The sequence below is a fragment of the Lipotes vexillifer genome, unplaced genomic scaffold, assembly GCF_000442215.2.
Source record: "Lipotes vexillifer unplaced genomic scaffold, Lipotes_vexillifer_v1.1 scaffold162, whole genome shotgun sequence".
Taxonomy (NCBI): Eukaryota; Metazoa; Chordata; class Mammalia; order Artiodactyla; family Lipotidae; genus Lipotes; species Lipotes vexillifer.
This window is the reverse complement of record NW_006779114.1, coordinates 309,397-326,973: the sequence shown is the minus strand read 5'-3', so window position 1 is coordinate 326,973 and position 17,577 is coordinate 309,397. Positions and strand designations below refer to the sequence as shown.

The 17,577-nt window shown below is 36.8% G+C and overlaps 1 protein-coding gene across 2 annotated transcripts in view; it reads right to left on the bottom strand.

Moving 5' to 3' along the window:
* Window positions 1-17,577, bottom strand: part of DDX10 (DEAD-box helicase 10) — a 286,645-nt gene that overhangs the window by 183,081 nt on the left and 85,987 nt on the right. The gene's annotated exons all lie outside the window — the stretch shown is intronic.

Sequence of the window (17,577 nt, the reverse complement as noted above, 5' to 3'; positions counted from 1 at the left end):
TGGGGTTTGATCGCAGGATTTCCACAGGACCAGGGGAAACAGAAACTCCTCTCTTGGAGGGTACACACAAGGTCCCATGCACACCAGGACCCAGGGAAAAATACAATGACCTCATAAGAAACTTGGCCAGACATACCTGCTAGTATTGGAGCGTCTCCTGTGGAGGCAGGGGTTGGCTGTGGCTCCCTGTGGGGACAAATACACTGGTAGCAGCAGTTCCAGCAAGTACTCATTGACATGATCCCTCCTGCAGGCCGCCATTTCCTCCCCAAGACCTAGCCCCACCCAGCAGTCTTAAAGCTCCCAGTGCTGGGCCACCTAAGGCCAAACAACCAACAGGGAGGGAACAAAGCTCCATACATCAGCAGATAGGCTACTTAAAGTCTTCCTAAGCACAGCCCTGCCCACCAGAGGGACAAGACCCAGCTCCAGCCACTAGTGGGCAGAAACCAGACCCTCCCACTGGGAAGCCTGCATGAGACTTAGACATCCACCAGAGGATAGATAGCAGAAACAAGGAGAACTACAATCCTGCAGCCTGCAGAATGGAAACCGCAATCACAGAAAGTTAAAATGAGACAGCACAGGAAAATATCCCAGATGAAGGAACAAGATAAAACCCCAGAAGACCAACTATTTGAAGTGGAGATAGGCAATATACCAGAAAAAGAATTCAGAGTAATGATAGTGAAGATGATCCAAGATCTCAGAAAAAGAATGGAGGAACAGATGGAGAAGAGGCAAGAAATGTTTAACAAAGACCTAGAAGTACTAAAGAACAAACAAGCAGAAATGAACAATACAATAACTGGAATGAAAAATACACTAAAAGGAAACAGCAGAGTAAGTGAAGCAGGAGAACGGATAAGTGACCGGGAAAGACTGAATGGTGAAAATCACTGCCATGGAACAGAATAAAGAAAAAGAATGAAAAGAAATGAAGACAGTCTAAGAGACAACATTAAACGCACCAAGATTTGGATTATAAGCGTCGCAGAAGGAGAAGAGAGAGAGAAATGACCTGAGAAAATATTTAAAGAGATAACAGCTGAAAACTTCCCTAACATGGGAAAGGAAACAGTCACCCAAGTCCAGGAAGCACAGACAGTCCCAGGACGGATAAACCCAAGGAGAAACATGCCAAGACACGTAGTAATCAAATTAACAAAAATTAAAGACAAAGAAAAAATATTAAGAGCAACAAGGGAGGGATTCCCTGGTGGCGCAGTGGTTGAGAGTCCACCTGCCAATGCAGGGACACGGGTTCGTGCCCCAGTCTGGGAAGATCCCACATGCCGCAGAGCGGCTAGGCCCGTGAGCCATGGCCACTGAGCCTGCGTGTCCGGAGCCTGTGCTCCGCAACAGGAGAGGCCACAACAGTGAGAGGCCCGCGCACCGCAAAAAAAAAAAAAAAAAGGCAACAAGGGAAAAGCAACAAATAACATACAAGATAACACTCATAAGGTTATCAGCTGACTTCTCAGCAGAAACTCTGAAGGCAAGAAGGGAGTAGAATGATATATTTAAAGTGATGAAAGGGAGGAACCTACAACCAAGAATACTCTACCCAGTAAGGCCCTCATTCAGATTCGATGGAGAAATCAAAAGCTAAGAGAACTCACAACCACCAGACCAGCTTTGCAACAAATGCTAAAGGAACTTCTCTAAGTGGAAAAGAAAAGGCCACTACTAGAAATAAGAAAATTACAGATAGAAAAACTTACTGGTAAAGGCAAACATAAAGTAAAGGTAGGAAATCTTCTGTACACAAATATGTTATCAAAACCAGCAATTGTGAGAAGACGAGAGTACAAATGCAGGATATTGGAAATGCATTTGAAATTAAAAGATGAGCAATTTGAAACAATCTAGGTTATATATAGACTGCTATATCAAAACCTCATGGTAACCACAAACTGAAAATCTACAATAGATACACACACAAAAAAGAAAAAGGAATCCAAAAGAACACTGAAGTTAGTCATCAAATCACAAGAGAACAAAAAAGGGAAGAAAAAGACCTATAAAAACAAATCCATAACAATTAAGAAAATTGCAGTACAAACACACATATTGATAAGTACCTTAAATGTAAATGGATGTAATGCTTCAACCAAAAGACACAGACTGGCTGAACGGATACAAAAACGAGACCCATATATATGCTGCCTACAAGAGACCCAATTCAGATATATACAGACTGAAAGTGAGGGGATGGAAAAAGGTATTCCATGCAAATGGAAATCAAAGGAAAGCTGGAGTAGCAATACTCATGTTAGACAAAATAGACTTTAAAATAAAGACTGTTACAAGAGACAAAGAAGGACACTAAATAATGATCAAGGAACCAATCCAAGAAGAAGATAAAACAACTGTAAATATATGTGCACCCAACATAGGAGCACCCCAATATATAAGGCAAATACTAACAGCAATAAAAGGAGAAATCAACAGTAACACAATAATAGCGGGGGACTTTAATACCCCACTTTCATCAATGGACAGACCATACAGACAGAAGATCAATAAGGAAACACAGGCGTTAAATGATACATTAGACCAGACGGCTTTAATTGATATTTATAGAGCATTCCATCCAAAAGGAGGCGAATACACATTCTTCTCAAGTGGACATGGAACATACTCCATGACTGATCACATGCTAGGCCTCAAAGTGAGCCACAGTAAATTTAAGAAAATTGAAATCATATCAAGCATCTTTTCTGAGCAAAAACACTGTGAGATTAGAAATCAACTACAAGAAAATAACTGTAAAAAACACAAACACATGGAGGCTAAACACTATGCTACTAAACAACGAATAATCACTGCTGAAATCAAAGAGGAAATCAAAAAATACCTAAGACAAATGAAAATGAAAGCACAATGATCCAAAACCTATGGGACATGGCAAAAGCAGTTCTAAGAGGGAAGTTTACAGTGACACAATCTTACCACAGGAAGCAAGAAAAATCACAAATAAACAACCTAACCTTGTACCTAAAGCAACTAGAGAAAGAACAAACAAAACCCAAAGCTCATAGAGGGAAAGAAATCATAAAGATCAGAACAGAAGTAAATGAAATAGAAATGAAGAAAACAATAGAAAAGATCAATGAAACTAAAAGTTGGTTCTCTGAAAAGATAAACAAAATTGATAAACCTTTACCCAGACTCCAAGAAAAAAAGGGAGACAGCTCAAATCAATGATTAGAAATAAAAAAGGAGACGTTACAATGGACACCAAGAAATACAAAGGATAATAAGAGACTACTACAAGTAACTATATGCCAATAAAATGGACAACCAAGAAGAAATGGACAAATTCGTAGAAAGGTACAATCTCCCAAGACTGAACCAAGAAGGAATAGAAAATATGAACAGATCAATCACAAGTATTAAAATTGAAACCATGATTTAAAATATTCCAACAAACAAAAGTCCAGGACCAGATGGCTTCACAGGCGAATTCTATGAAACATTTAGAGAAGAGTTAATACCTATCCTTCTGAAACTATTCCAAAAAATTGCAGAGGAAGGAACACTCCCAAACTCATTCTATGAGGCTACCATCACCCTGATAACAAAACCAGATAAAGATACCACAGAAAAAGAAAATTATAGACCAATATCACTGATGAACATAGAGCAAAAATCCTCAACAAAATACTAGCAATCCGAATACAACAATATATTAAAAGGATCATACACCATGATCAAGTAGGATTTTTCCCAGGAATGCAAGGATTTTTCAATAACCACAAATCAATCAGTGTGATATACCACATCAACAAACTGAAGAATAAGAACCATATGATCATCTCAATAGATGCAGAAAAGCTATTGACAGAATTCAACACCCATTTATGATAAAAACTCTCTAGAAAATGGGAGTAGAGGGAATCTACATCAACATAATAAAGGCAATACATGACAAAACTATAGCTACCATCACACTCAACGGTGAAAAGCTGAAAGCATTTCTTGTAAGGTTAGGAACAAGACAAGGATGTCCACTCTCACCACTTTTATTCAACATAGTTTTGGAAGTCCTAGCCACAGCAATTAGAGAAAAAAAAGAAATAAAAGTAATCCAAATTAGAGAAGAAGAAGTAAAAATGTCACTGCGGATGACATGATATTATACATAGAAAATCCTAAAGATGCTACCAGAAAACTACTAGAGCTCATCAATGAATTCAGTAAAGTTGCAGGATACAAAATTAATACATAGATACCTGTTGCACTTCAATACACTAACAACAAAAGATCAGAAAGAAAAATTAAAGAAACAATTCCATTTACCACTGCATCAAAAAGAATAAAATATCTAGGAATAAACCTACCTAAGGAGACAAAAGACCTGTACTCTGAAAACTATAATGTGCTGATGAAAGAAATCAAAGATGACACAAACAGATGGAAAGATATACCATGTTCTTGGATTGGAAGAATCAATATTGTCAAAATGATTATACTACCCAAGGCAATCTAAGATTCAATGCAATCTCTATCAAATAACCAATGGCATTTTTCACAGAACTAGAACAAAAAAATCTTAAAATTTGTATGGAGACACAAAAACCCTGAATAGCCAAAGCAATCTTGAGAAAGAAAAATGAAACTGGAGGAATCAGACTCCCTGACTTCAGACTATACTACAAAGCTACAGTCATCAAAACAGTATGGTACTAGCACAAAAACAGAACTGTAGATCTATGGAACAGGATAGAAAGCCGAGAAATAAATGCAGACACCGACGGTCAATTAATCTACAGCAAAGGAGACAAGACCATACAATGAAGGAAAGCAGTCTCTTCAATAGATGATGCTGAGAAAACTGGGCAGCTACATGTAAAAAAATGAAATTAGAACATTCTTTAACACCATACATAAAAATAAATTCAAAATGGTGACCTAAATGTAAGACCAGACACCATAAAATTCTTAGAGAAAAACATAGGCAGAACACTCTTCGACATAAATCACAGCAATATCTTTTCCAAGCTGTCTCCCAGAGTAATGAAAATAAAAACAAAAATAAACAAATAGAACCTAATTAAAATCAAAAGCCTTTGCACAGCAAAGGAAACCATAAATGAAAAGACAACCCACAGAATGGGAGAAAATATTTGCAAATGATGCAACCAAAAAGGGATTAGTCTCCAAAATTTATAAACAGTTCACATGGCTCAATATCAAAAAAACAAACAACCCAATCAAAAAATGGGCATGGAATCCCCTGTCGGTCCAGTGGTTAGGACTGAGCACTTTCACCTGGGGCCCAGGTTCAATCCCTGGTCAGGGAACTAAGATCCCACAAGCCACGTGGTGCAGCCAATAAAAAATAAAATAAAATGTTAACTCATCAAGGAAAAAAAGGGCAGAAGACAGAAAATAGACATTTCTGCAAAGAAGACATACAGATGGCCAAGAGGCACATGCAAAGATGCTAAACATCTTTGCTAATTATTTGAGAAGTGCAAATGAAAACTACAATGAGCTATGACCTCACACCAGTCAGAATGGCCATCGTCAAGAAATCTACAAACAATAAATGCTGGAGAAGGTGGAGAAAAGGAAACCCTCCTACACTGTTGGTGGGAATGTAAATTGGTACAGCCACTATGGAGAACAGTATGGAGGTTGTTTAAGAAACTAAAAATAGGGCTACCATATGACCCAGCAATCCCAATCCTGGGCATATATGCAGAGGAAAACATAGTTCGAAAGGATACATGCAGCTCAATGTTCACTGCAGCACTGTTTACAATAACCAGGACATGGAAGCAACCTAAATGTCCATCAACAGATGAATGGAAAAAGAAGATGCAGTACATATATACAATGGAATACTTATTACTCAGCCATTAAAAAGAATGAAATAATGCCATTTGTAGCAACATGATGGACCTAGAGATTATCATACTAAATGAAGTCAGAGAAAGACAAATATCATATGGTTTCACTTATATGCAGAATCTAAAAAAAAAAATTAATACAAAGGAACTTATTTACAAAACAGAAACACTCACAGACTTAGAGAACTAACTTATGGTTACCAGGGAGGAAGGATGGGGGAGGAGGGTTAGATTGGGAGTTTGGGATTGACACGTACACACTGCTATGTTTAAAATAGATAACCAACAAGGACCTACTGTATAGCATAAGGAACACAGCTCAATATTCTGTAATAACCTAAATGCGAAAAGTATTTGAAAAAGAATAGATACATGTATATGTATAACTGTATCACTTTGCTGTACACCTGAAACTAATACAACATTGTTAACCAACTATGCTCCAATATAAAATAAAAAATTTTAAACAATAAATAAAAAAGAACCACACACAAAACACAGTGGTTTATATTCCCAGGAAATCTGGATAATAGAATCATGTGATAGAGACTGAAATAAGTTTAAAATTTATTAAACATATGAGAAGAAATTAACATAAGAAAAAAGTATATTTTAAAGGGTAGATTAGAAAAGAATCAAATATAACTTACTGGAATAAAAAATGGGCACTGAAATTTAAGCTTCAGTGGTTGGGCTAAACAGTAAATTAGATACAGATATAGATAGTAGGGATGGATTCGAAGATAAATCTGAGCAATTAAACAGAAGGCAGCACAGAGATATAGGAATGGAAAATATGAAAAGGAGATTACAAGACATGGAGAACAAAATAAAAAGACAACATATGTTAGCTTGGAGTTTCAAACAAGAAAATAATATTGAAAATTTTCCAGTATTGACAAAAGAGGCAAATCCTAAGATACAGGAAGTATGAATCCCAATCAGTGAACCTCCAGAAAAAATCAGAGTCAAACTACTACAGAAGGATGACAATTAGACTAACACCAGCAACAGCACAAGCTGAAAGACAGTAGGATAATATCCTGAGGCTAACAAGGGTAACTGTCATACCCAACCAAACTAATATTTACAGAAGAAATATTTACTACTATCACGTCCTCACTGAAATAAATACTAAGTGGTATTTTGAGAGAAAATTAAATCAAAAAGAAGAAAATGGGGCACAAGAAAGATATCAGCAAATAAATAAATGTGCAGGTATAAATAATAAGTATTGCTACCCAAGAGGGAGAGTAACAACTAATGCTGGAGGCTTAAAATATGCAAAACTAAAATACTGAACATAATAACATTGGAGTTGGCAAAGTGAAGAGTTAAAGTGTTCCAAAGGTCTCACACTGTACGAGAGGAGGGCAGAGAAAATGGTTAGCTTTATATTTTTTTAAATTTGCGTCAGATCAGCCTAATTCTTTCTTTTTCTTTTTCTTTTTGGCAGTGTTGGGTCTTTGTTGCTACGCACAGGCTTTCTTTAGTTGCTGCGAGTGGGGGCTACTCTTCATTGTGGTGTGCAGGCTTCTCATTGCAGTGGCTTCTCTTGTTGTGGAGCACAGGCTCTAGGTGCATGGGCTTCAGCAGTTGTGGCACACAGGCTCAGTAGCTGTGGCTTGCAGGCTCAGTAGTTGCGGCGCATGGGCGTAGCTGTTCCATGGCATGTGGGATCTTCCCAGACCAGGGATTGAACCCATGTCCTCTGCACTGGCAGGCGGATTCTTAACCACTGCACCACCAGGGAAGCCCCAAAATGGTTAACTTTAGACTTAGTTAAATTAAGTACGTGTTTATCATATCAAGGGAAACCAAAAGTTTGAATGTTTAAGATAACCAGGTACACGTAACAAACTAAAATATATATGACAGTATGCTGAAAGCCAACAAATACGTGTGGATACTAATATAAACCCCTCTGTGTTTCACAAACTCCCACTCTTCCTCAGGGTATTTCGCACATTGTATATAACAAGTGCCCACTTGACATATGAGACAATGAGAGTGCCATTTTCGATCCATATAATATTGCAAAAAGCTTAGATTAATATTTTCTTCTTGTACCCCAATGAATTATCCTGCTCTTTACTTTGCCAAGGTAGAGATATATGCCCAGGATTCTACAGTAGGGACAGCTTCCCCAGATAAAATACTCCTTGACATAATAAACCATGAATTAACTAAGCAAAGAACAGGCTAAGTGAAGTGTGTTCCAAAGAGATGTAAGAGCATGAGTAAAAGCCAAAGGGATAAAACAGCATGGCTTGTGTAGGAAAACTAAAAACAATTTGAAATTTGCAGTTCTGAACTGCTAGGGCACAAAGCTCATCTCCCAGGCATTCACTTCTAAAAACCAACAGGAGACAATCCTTATCTCTAATGCAGGAGATTAAGCTGCCAATGGATCCCAGTCTCTTTTCCACCTTCCTCTCCTCACAGTAATCAGTGTCCTGTACTCACCATATGTTATCAAATTGAAGATGCCTAAATTGGAAAGTAGACAGGGTTTTATTTTACTGTTTGGCCCCAAAGGAACATGAAATCTGAGTTCCATTTTATTGCACAAAATGAATTTCCAGGGCTTCCCTGATGGTGCAGTGGTTGAGAGTCTGCCTGCCGATGCAGGGGACGCGGGTTCGTGCCCCGGTCCGGGAAGATCCCACATGCCGCGGAGCGGCTGGGCCCGTGGGCCGTGGCCGCTGAGCCTGCGCGTCCGGAGCCTGTGCTCCGCAACGGGAGAGGCCACAACAGTGAGAGGCCCGCGTACGGCAAAAAAAAAAAAAAAAAAAAAAATGAATTTCCATTGCACAGACGCACTTTTACAACGCCTTTTCTCAGAATGTATCTCAGTATAATACAAGTAATCAAGATAGTGACTTTCAGTAAGTAGTAATACAATTCCATAGACTGCTGAAAGCATATATAGACTATTGGTGATACATAAGATGAGGTCCATATTGCTTAGTGCCTAATACTGCTTTCCCTTTCACTCTCCAAAATGAAAGCTAAAACAGCTGGCATCCCAAAAGTGGAAGTAAGATTCTCTTGCCCCAACAACTGCTAATAGACATCAGGCAATTAGCACCCATTACTTAACAAAGAGTTCACAAAGTAATTAAGTTTTCCATACTCTTGAAGTCAAACTGAAGCTTTTCATCAACAAACAACTCAGATCCTAATGGTTACACTCCAGCCTAGCCAATTAATTACTCTGTACCAACCTTCTTAAATTGTATTCAGTTGTTTATTCATGTATTTGTTCACTCAGTCAGTCATTCAATTAGTCAATGAGTGTTAACTATGTACTGGGGTGGGCGGGGGATTTCCCTGGCAGTCCAGTGGTTAAGACTCTGCACTGCCAATGCAGGGAATGCAGGTTCCATCATCCCTGGTCGGGAACTAAGATCCCACATGGCATGCAGCTCGGCCAAAAAAAAAAAAAAAACTAGGCATTGGTGCTGCCATCTTGTGATGAAAACAGATGTTCCTTCCCAATACAACATAACACTTCCCCAGCTTGTTACTATTTAATCTCAAGAACCATGACTTTCATTAACTAAAATTCTCTTCATATTGTTTTGTTTAAAATTCTGAGTAATACAAATAAGATGCACACCCAAGTACCTATAATGTAAGTTTGCTCCAAATCTAAACAGGATAAGAAAACACACACTTACACAGTAGGTGTTCAATAAATGTTTGTTAATATCAATTATGATCATAAAAAGATCTAAAATACACAGTAATTAGCTTGCAATGGTTTTTAAGCAAGTGTCCAAAGTCACGTGTGTATAAAGTGCTACTTTTATCTAGATTATGTACTTGAATGAGGTAAGAAATTTTTTAAAATCCTATACTACCTTTGTTTCTATTTTAACTGTCAACATGAAAAGAAATTACAGATTTGTCATTATGAAGGAATAATCAGGAATATGTAATATTAGATACACGGTACAAAATGTATTAATTTACTTCTTTTTGACAAATACTGCTGGGTTCTGTGAGGGATACAAAGGCAAACAAGACATATTGATAGTTCTGCCCTCATAAGCTTATAATCTAGTGGAGGAAAAAAAGATACAAAGATAACAGAAACAAAGGAAAATACAATCGAACTATAAATGTAGAGGCCCATGTATTATTATATTGAGGAAAATACCCAATTCAAAATCATTTTTTAAGTAAAGCTTTAAGTAAGTAACATCAATTAAATTTAAGTAAGGCTGTGCTGAAGTTTTAGCATACAACTGTGGCTCTCACTGATCACTAAATTTTGTAGGCACCTATGATTCAATACTCCAACTAATTAATAAGAAACTATTTAAATTTCCTTAAAACATGGTCAAATTCATCAACAATTTAAGGTTTTTTACAGCATCACCTAGCCCAATCTTCCACTCCATTCAAACCCTCTCAGTGTATGTAAAGGCAAAAGCACACAATTAAATGACTGTTGAATTTCAGAGCTGACTTAATAGAAAATCTCACCTATTTAGGCACAGATCATCATTTTGTGATGCTCACATGAAAAATAAAGTATATGAACAAATGTCAAAGATCATGGTTAGTAATATATTTTACAATGCAGAAGTAAACTGGCATCTATAAAATACAGAATGACTCCTGGATTTAATATGAGGTTGTCAAACTTCTCAAACTGCACTCAAAATATTTTATTTCCTTTAGACAGCTGAAGTGAAACTATAGCTTACAAATATTTTTCTAGGCTTAAAGACAGAGTACTGAATTTACTTAAAAACTAATAGCACCTTGTCAACATTTCTAAAAGAGTGGTAGTTTTCTAAAGCTACAGTATACAAAACTTGAATGCTAGTGTTTTTCTTATCCATATTCGAAGACTATGACTAACTGTATATAGGTTATTCAATGAAGGGACAATATGAGGATGTAGCATAAAACTAAAGCAGTCTACTTTTTAAATTCAGTAGCACTGTAGCTCTTTTGACACTTCCACTGACTTTAAGTAAGTAATAGATTGTTATATTCATTGCCTCAGTGTCTCAGAGTCAAGGTACAAATCTACTTTGTGGAATTGGCAAAGTATTATAACTGTAGATTTCTCCATCTTTCAGGTCTACTAAGAAATTTTGCTTTCTTCAAAATATTTTAAATTACTCTGAAGGTCAATTATAATCTTGCATGAAAGTTAATATCTTACTAAAAACAAGGAAACGAAAATAAAAGTTTAAATTGCAATCCAAGTAGTTTTTTTTCATTTGCATGTCCTATCTGATAGAATATATTATTAAAGAACATGCTTTTTATCCCAAAGCTAACAGGATGAATTTTAGGTTTAACTTTACGTTGTTATTTATACTAGAATCACCATAAATATGACAGTTCAAATGTCATTTTATCTAAGTACTTATTCATTGTTTATAATCAATTTTCAAATCACTATGGATTTTTAAGAGACAAAGGAAAGCATACTAAAAAATGTATCCCATGCCCTATCTCAGTCCGCTTCAAATTAAACTTTTTATTTCTTATATTCATAGTATCAAGGTAGTATTTTTTTTGTTCTTTTCCCAAGCTTTGTTTTTGTCGTTTTCCTTGTTGAATGTCCTCCTAATTTACAATGTCTCCTTTCAAACATAGTGAAATTGATCTGTGTTGTGAAATTTTTAAAAACTAACTTCAGTATGCTATTTCTCTCTTCTCTCCCACACCAAAATGAATTAACAACCTTTGTAAACGTCTCTCTCACTCTTCATCTTGTGTTCTACTTGGCTAAACAAAAAATTCCCTGGAAGGGATGATATTCCTTTGATGTTGTGTTTGACTCTTCCATAAAATTGAAAGACGCAAACTTCATTTTGCTGCTCATCTAACACAATATATACTGCCCTGCAAAAGCAGTTCTCAAACATGAGTGTGGAGTTATAAAGATGCAAAGTTTTTTATTCAAAACCTACCACAGGCTCTAGATGTTTTGCCTTCAAAACAAAAATGATTTCCACAATTCTCATAATTTTCACTCTTCTCTTTTTACTTAGTCAATAAAGTAATAAAAGCACCATATTTTCAATGGCTAATATTTATCAATTTCTATTTTCTGCAAATTTGAATATGAGGAAACGCAGCATATTCTCTTTGAATATCAGCTATTCTTATATAAAATTTTAAACCTGAACTGTTCAATGCAGTATTACTAAGTAGAGAATGTTTGTTGAGAATGGAAACCCTTTGCTTTTTACTATACATACATTTTGAGCAGAGTCAAATATTTTCTCTCCCATTTATTCCTTTATATCCACAATTAAAATAGAACCTACCATCCAATGATTAACAACTCAATTTAAAAATTCAATTTTACAAGTCTACTGTCCTTCACGGGGAGGGGGAAGGGTAAGCTGGGACGAAGTGAGAGAGTGGCACCGACATGTATACACTACCAAATGTAAAATAGCTAGCTAGTGGGAAGCAGCCACATAGCACAGGGAGATCAGCTCAGTGTTTTGTGACCACCTAGAGGGGTGGGATAGGGAAGGTAGGAGGGAGATGCAAGAGGGAGGGGATATGGGGATATATGTATACATACAGCTGATTCACTTTGCTATACAGCAGAAATTAACACAACATTGTAAAGCAATTATAATCCAATAAAGATGTTGAAAAAAAATAAAGTCTACTGTCCTTATACCAAATGACTTTGGTTATATCAAAGCACAACAATAAAACATTTCAAAAATACAAAGCTTTCCAGCCCATTTAAAAATGAAGCCAAATACGCAGTGGTTGAGTCTGCCTGCCGATGCAGGGGACACGGATTCGTGCCCCAGTCCGGGAAGATCCCACATGCCACGGAGTGGCTAGGCCCGTGAGCCATGGCCACTGAGCCTGCGCTCCTCAACGGGAGAGGCCACAACAGTGAGAGGCCCGTGCACTGCAAAAACAAAAATAAAAAATAAAAAATAAAAAAAAACGAAGAAGCCAAATAAATTCAACACTGGAAAAAGCATGGTGCTCACCAATATAGAAAATCCTTAATATGTGTGCATTGCCAAGTGTTCAGCACCCCCTATATCTTTAATCAGTCTTATTAACACATTGTTTCTAGTAAAAGAATGTCTTATGGATACTTTTTTTTAATGTTTAACTTACTATGGATTCTTGTGAAACCAAGTGGTGAGAGACTAGGTAAAGATAAACCCAAGTGCAGATAACCTTCATAACAGCCTGTGAAATTAGACATCAGTGCCATCCCCCTTCATCAGAGGAACTATCAACTTCTTCTCAGTATAACTGCTACAGTGCAGTCCAGTCTGGCAGCAGTGGAACTGAAACCAGAGGAAGAACAGCACTAGCGCCCTCTTTGAATCTGTTAACTGAGCACCTGCTCTGCTTGTCATGGCAATTTTTGTCAAGGACACACAGCTCCTGCTCTACAAAGAGGCATGCACTATGGTGAAGGAATCAATGTGTTCAAGAACACAGAGGCAGCATAAGATAAGAGAACAGGATCCATATGTACCACAGTTGTTTTGTTTTGTTTTGTTTTTGCGGTTCGCGGGCCTCTCACTGTTGTGGCCTCTCCCGTTGAGGAGCACAGGCTCCGGACGCGCAGGCTCAGCGGCCACGGCCCACAGGCCCAGCCGCTCCGCGGCATGTGGGATCTTCCCGGACCGGGGCACGAACCCGTGTCCCCTGCGTCAGCAGGCGGAATCTCAACCACTGCGCCACCAGGGAAGCCCACCACAGTTGTTTTGTGACTAGAATTTATTTCTTTGAGGCATGGTACTGAAACTCAAAAATATTTTAATGGGAATCAAATTATTCTATACGCAAGGAAAGAAAGCTGGCAGAACCTATTTTCAACATTTTAAGGAATCACACTGTTCTAAGAAAGGGAAAAGGAAAGGAATGTTCACTGGCAGCCAAATAGACAGTGTTCTCCATGGGAAGGTGGAATAAAATAATGTATAAAATGAGGGTAGAAATGCACATAATTTTTGTATACATGTCCCCCAAAAATGAGACCACTGATGTAGACATTACTTTGCTTTCTTCTGACTTTAATCAGGATCATTTACTTACCTCCAACAAGATAAGATCTGCCTTACCCACACAAGACCAATTTAAAGGTATTTTGAGAGCTCTGTCTCACAGGGCCTTTAATTTAGTAATCAAGTTCCATTCGTCAAGAAGACCTCTAGTTGACCAGTAGGTTATATCCTGCTGTCAGAAACTCCTGCCTAGGTTTTCAATCTTTGTTCCCCAGTTTTTAAGCCTGGGTTCCTGATCTAGACTGATAAGACCCAATTCCCATCATAACTGTGATACCAGAAATGGAAAAGGATATATTTATTATCCTGAATCCCTAGTTTGGTTGTGTGCTTGCTTGTTTTCACAAAAACAGTATAAATGAACCACACTGTTTGCGTGGCAGCACAACCCTGAAAAAGGGGAAAGTAACTCAAGGAGGAATAACTACCCATTCTGTTGAGTTTTGTTACCTAAATTGGGACTGTTAATATATTTCCACCTCACTGGTATACATCTGTCTTATATATTTGAGCATCTCATTCCACAACAAGTAAACCAAATAAAAATATCCCCAAGCACTGGAAATTTAGAGCAAGGAAGGAAGCTAAGAGATTATCTAGTCCAACCCTCTTCTGTCTTCTAAGAGTGAAAACAGAAATTAAGACTCAAGTTTAAAACCTTAAATACCAATTTGATCAAGGTCAACAACAAAGTTTATGAACTGAAACTGGTATGCAAATCATACTTTGAGTAGCATTGCTTTAGAACAAAACAGACAATACTTTGGGGATTCCTACTTTCTTTATCTTGCTACCAAAGATGCTCTGAGAATATCTGTCAAAAAGCAGAATACACTACACTTCTAAGTCCCTGTATTTGTCAATCTAGCAGTCCTATTCAGAAAATGAAATGAACTAGTTAAAGTAATCCACACTGACTTCTAACATTCATTCCTTTTTTTACCCTATGTTGCTCACATCTATTTAATAAAATCTAGAATTTTCACTAAAGATGAAGGCTAGCTTGCCAGTTTTTTCACTGCCAGAGTCTACCTCAATTTTTTAAAAAAATTTATTCACTCTGTGCCATTCTTCTAACTTCTAGCACTTTTTAAAAAATAAATTCTCAAGTATTATTCAGTGACTATGAATATACCAACAATTCTCTTTAAAAGCCAAGCATATAATTCAGTGATGCCAAAAACAACAATGCCTTCATTGTTTTAGGGAGAGGTGAATGGTATTGGGGCAGAGGGTGGGGGGTGTGTGTGTATGAAAAGAAATCCATGCACGGTTCATATACAGAAAATGGCAAGTTCCTGGAATAATACATTAATCGAAATGCTTAAGTATTTAAGTTTAGTTCAGTTGAAATCAGTTGAAATGGAAATATGTGGTAAATGAATGGAAACAAGGGTCATAAACTTAGGAGAAAGGCAGGCATTTTTAGACCAGTTTAGGTTTAAACTCACCAAATTGGACTATTTTTTAACTTTAAATAAAACTTTTTATCACAATAAAACAGAGTATTAAAACTGACTTCCAGAATTGTCCAAATTATTTTTTAACATGATTTAAATTTTTTTCGCATTTCTTTAACTGTCAAGTTTTCACTGGTTAAGTTTATCCAAAATACTAAATTTTCATTTTAGAACTTAGTTTGTACTTACACACCAGAGTGCCCCAAAACTGATCCAGGTTCACCAGGATGCCTTTCTCTAAGCCCTAATGGCTTATAACTTCCCTTTAAAATGAGTAAGTATCTTTTAATTAAGTTGTCATTCAAAAAGATAATCTGGAGAAAAAATTATGAATTAAATACCTATAAATTCTTCTTCATTTCTGTTACAGTGTAGCAATGTATCATCTAATTTATAGTGGTCTATCAACTGAGTAAGACTTAGTTTCTTGTTCTCAGACATAGCTGACTGCAACTCACAAAGCAACAGCTGGCTGAATACAGAATTAACTTGTATAGCAGAACAAGCACAGAAGTCACTAAGGAGTAATAGAAATTAACTGTCATTTGGACATACTTGAGCCTTTTTAATAGTAAGGTCATAAAGATTCACTGTCCATTTGAAAATCTTTTTGCAAGTGTTACTGTAGAATTAAAGGCCTGAAGACTTTAACAGTAAACGGCAAAATGTCCCTTGAATTGAATATTTAATTTAACAAGATTGATTTTTATTATGTACTAGATACAAACTTTTTGTTATTACCATAACACTTAAGTTACAATAGAATCAACAGGGAAATGTTTTTAAATGCACAAAATGTCCCTTTCTGCAACTTCAGCTGAATATGTCTATTACTTAAAATAAGGTCAGTCTAATACTTAAAATAAGGTCAAGTTGTTTGCTCTCTAGTAGAAACTTTATTACACCCTCTATAAAGTAATCATGACAAATCAGGAGGGACTGGGGACAGGGAGTTAAGGAAAGGTTACCTCTGATTCACACCTGGTAGGTTGTAATATTCATGTTCTCAACACAGAGATTTGGTAGATCAATCAGATTTACTAAATGAACAGCTGGCTATGACTTGCCCATAATTCTTCATTTAAATATATGCAGGCCTTCTTTTAATAATTTATGAAAACTAGGAACAGCAGGTTCAATCCAAAAGAAAGATTATTATTCTAATCCAACTGAGAAACCCCAGTGAACAATAAACATCAATCATACACATTCTTAATGAGAGCAATGTCAAACTTTGATTTTTCACATTTCCATTACTACATAAAATATTACATACATTTACTTAATGATTTATTACAAATTATCTTATTTTCCATTCTTAGTAAATCTGCCAAGGTACTAACATATTATGCTTCCACAAAATGGATATTCAAATTTCCTGCAATACACACACCTCTCCACACTAAAAGTAAGTTTCACTTCTAATTACAAGATACTTCCTCTCTCTGATGGTCCTTCCTTATTCTAAGCCAAATGGAAGAGGCCAAAAGATACACAACTTGAAGCAAGAACAACAACACTACGGCTACTGAAATGTCTTACAAGAAGAAGATCTGGATTTATACTTGACTCTTTCTCTGAAACACTAACCTCCCTGATATAGTGGTCCATACATGTTTTCTGAGTTTCCCAATGAACACAGAAGCAATACATGGTAATCTCTCTCTCTTTTTTTTTTTTGGCAGAGCATGTGGGATCTTAGTTCCCCAACTAGGGACTGAACCCATGCCCCCTACAGTGGAAGCGTGGAGTCAACCACTGGACCACCAGGGAAGTCCCGATACATGGTAATCTCTTGATCACTGAGGACAGAGTAACAGGGAAATATAAATAGCAATCTCACCACCCAGAAGTAACAGCATTCTAAATCAAAGAAATTTTATATTAGAGGGGTTCGGAAGTCCAAAAGCTCTTTAAAAGTTAACATGTACAGCCATTTAGAAAGAAAAGTCCAGAATCAAAGAGGACTTTAATCCCACTTCAGTTATTGCCATGCAAAAAGGCCCACCAAAAAACGAGAGAAGCTGCCTCTAAACTACTATTCTCCAAAAGGAGAGGAAGAGAAAAACACAAGCACATAAGATAACAATTTTCCTAACAGAATCAAAATAGAATCAGGCTTTCTATACATCTTCCCTGCTTTGAGTATTCAACAGAGTGAAAGAGATCTGCTGGCTCATTCCTTCTTGAACGATGCTCATACTGTTGCCACAATAGGGAAAG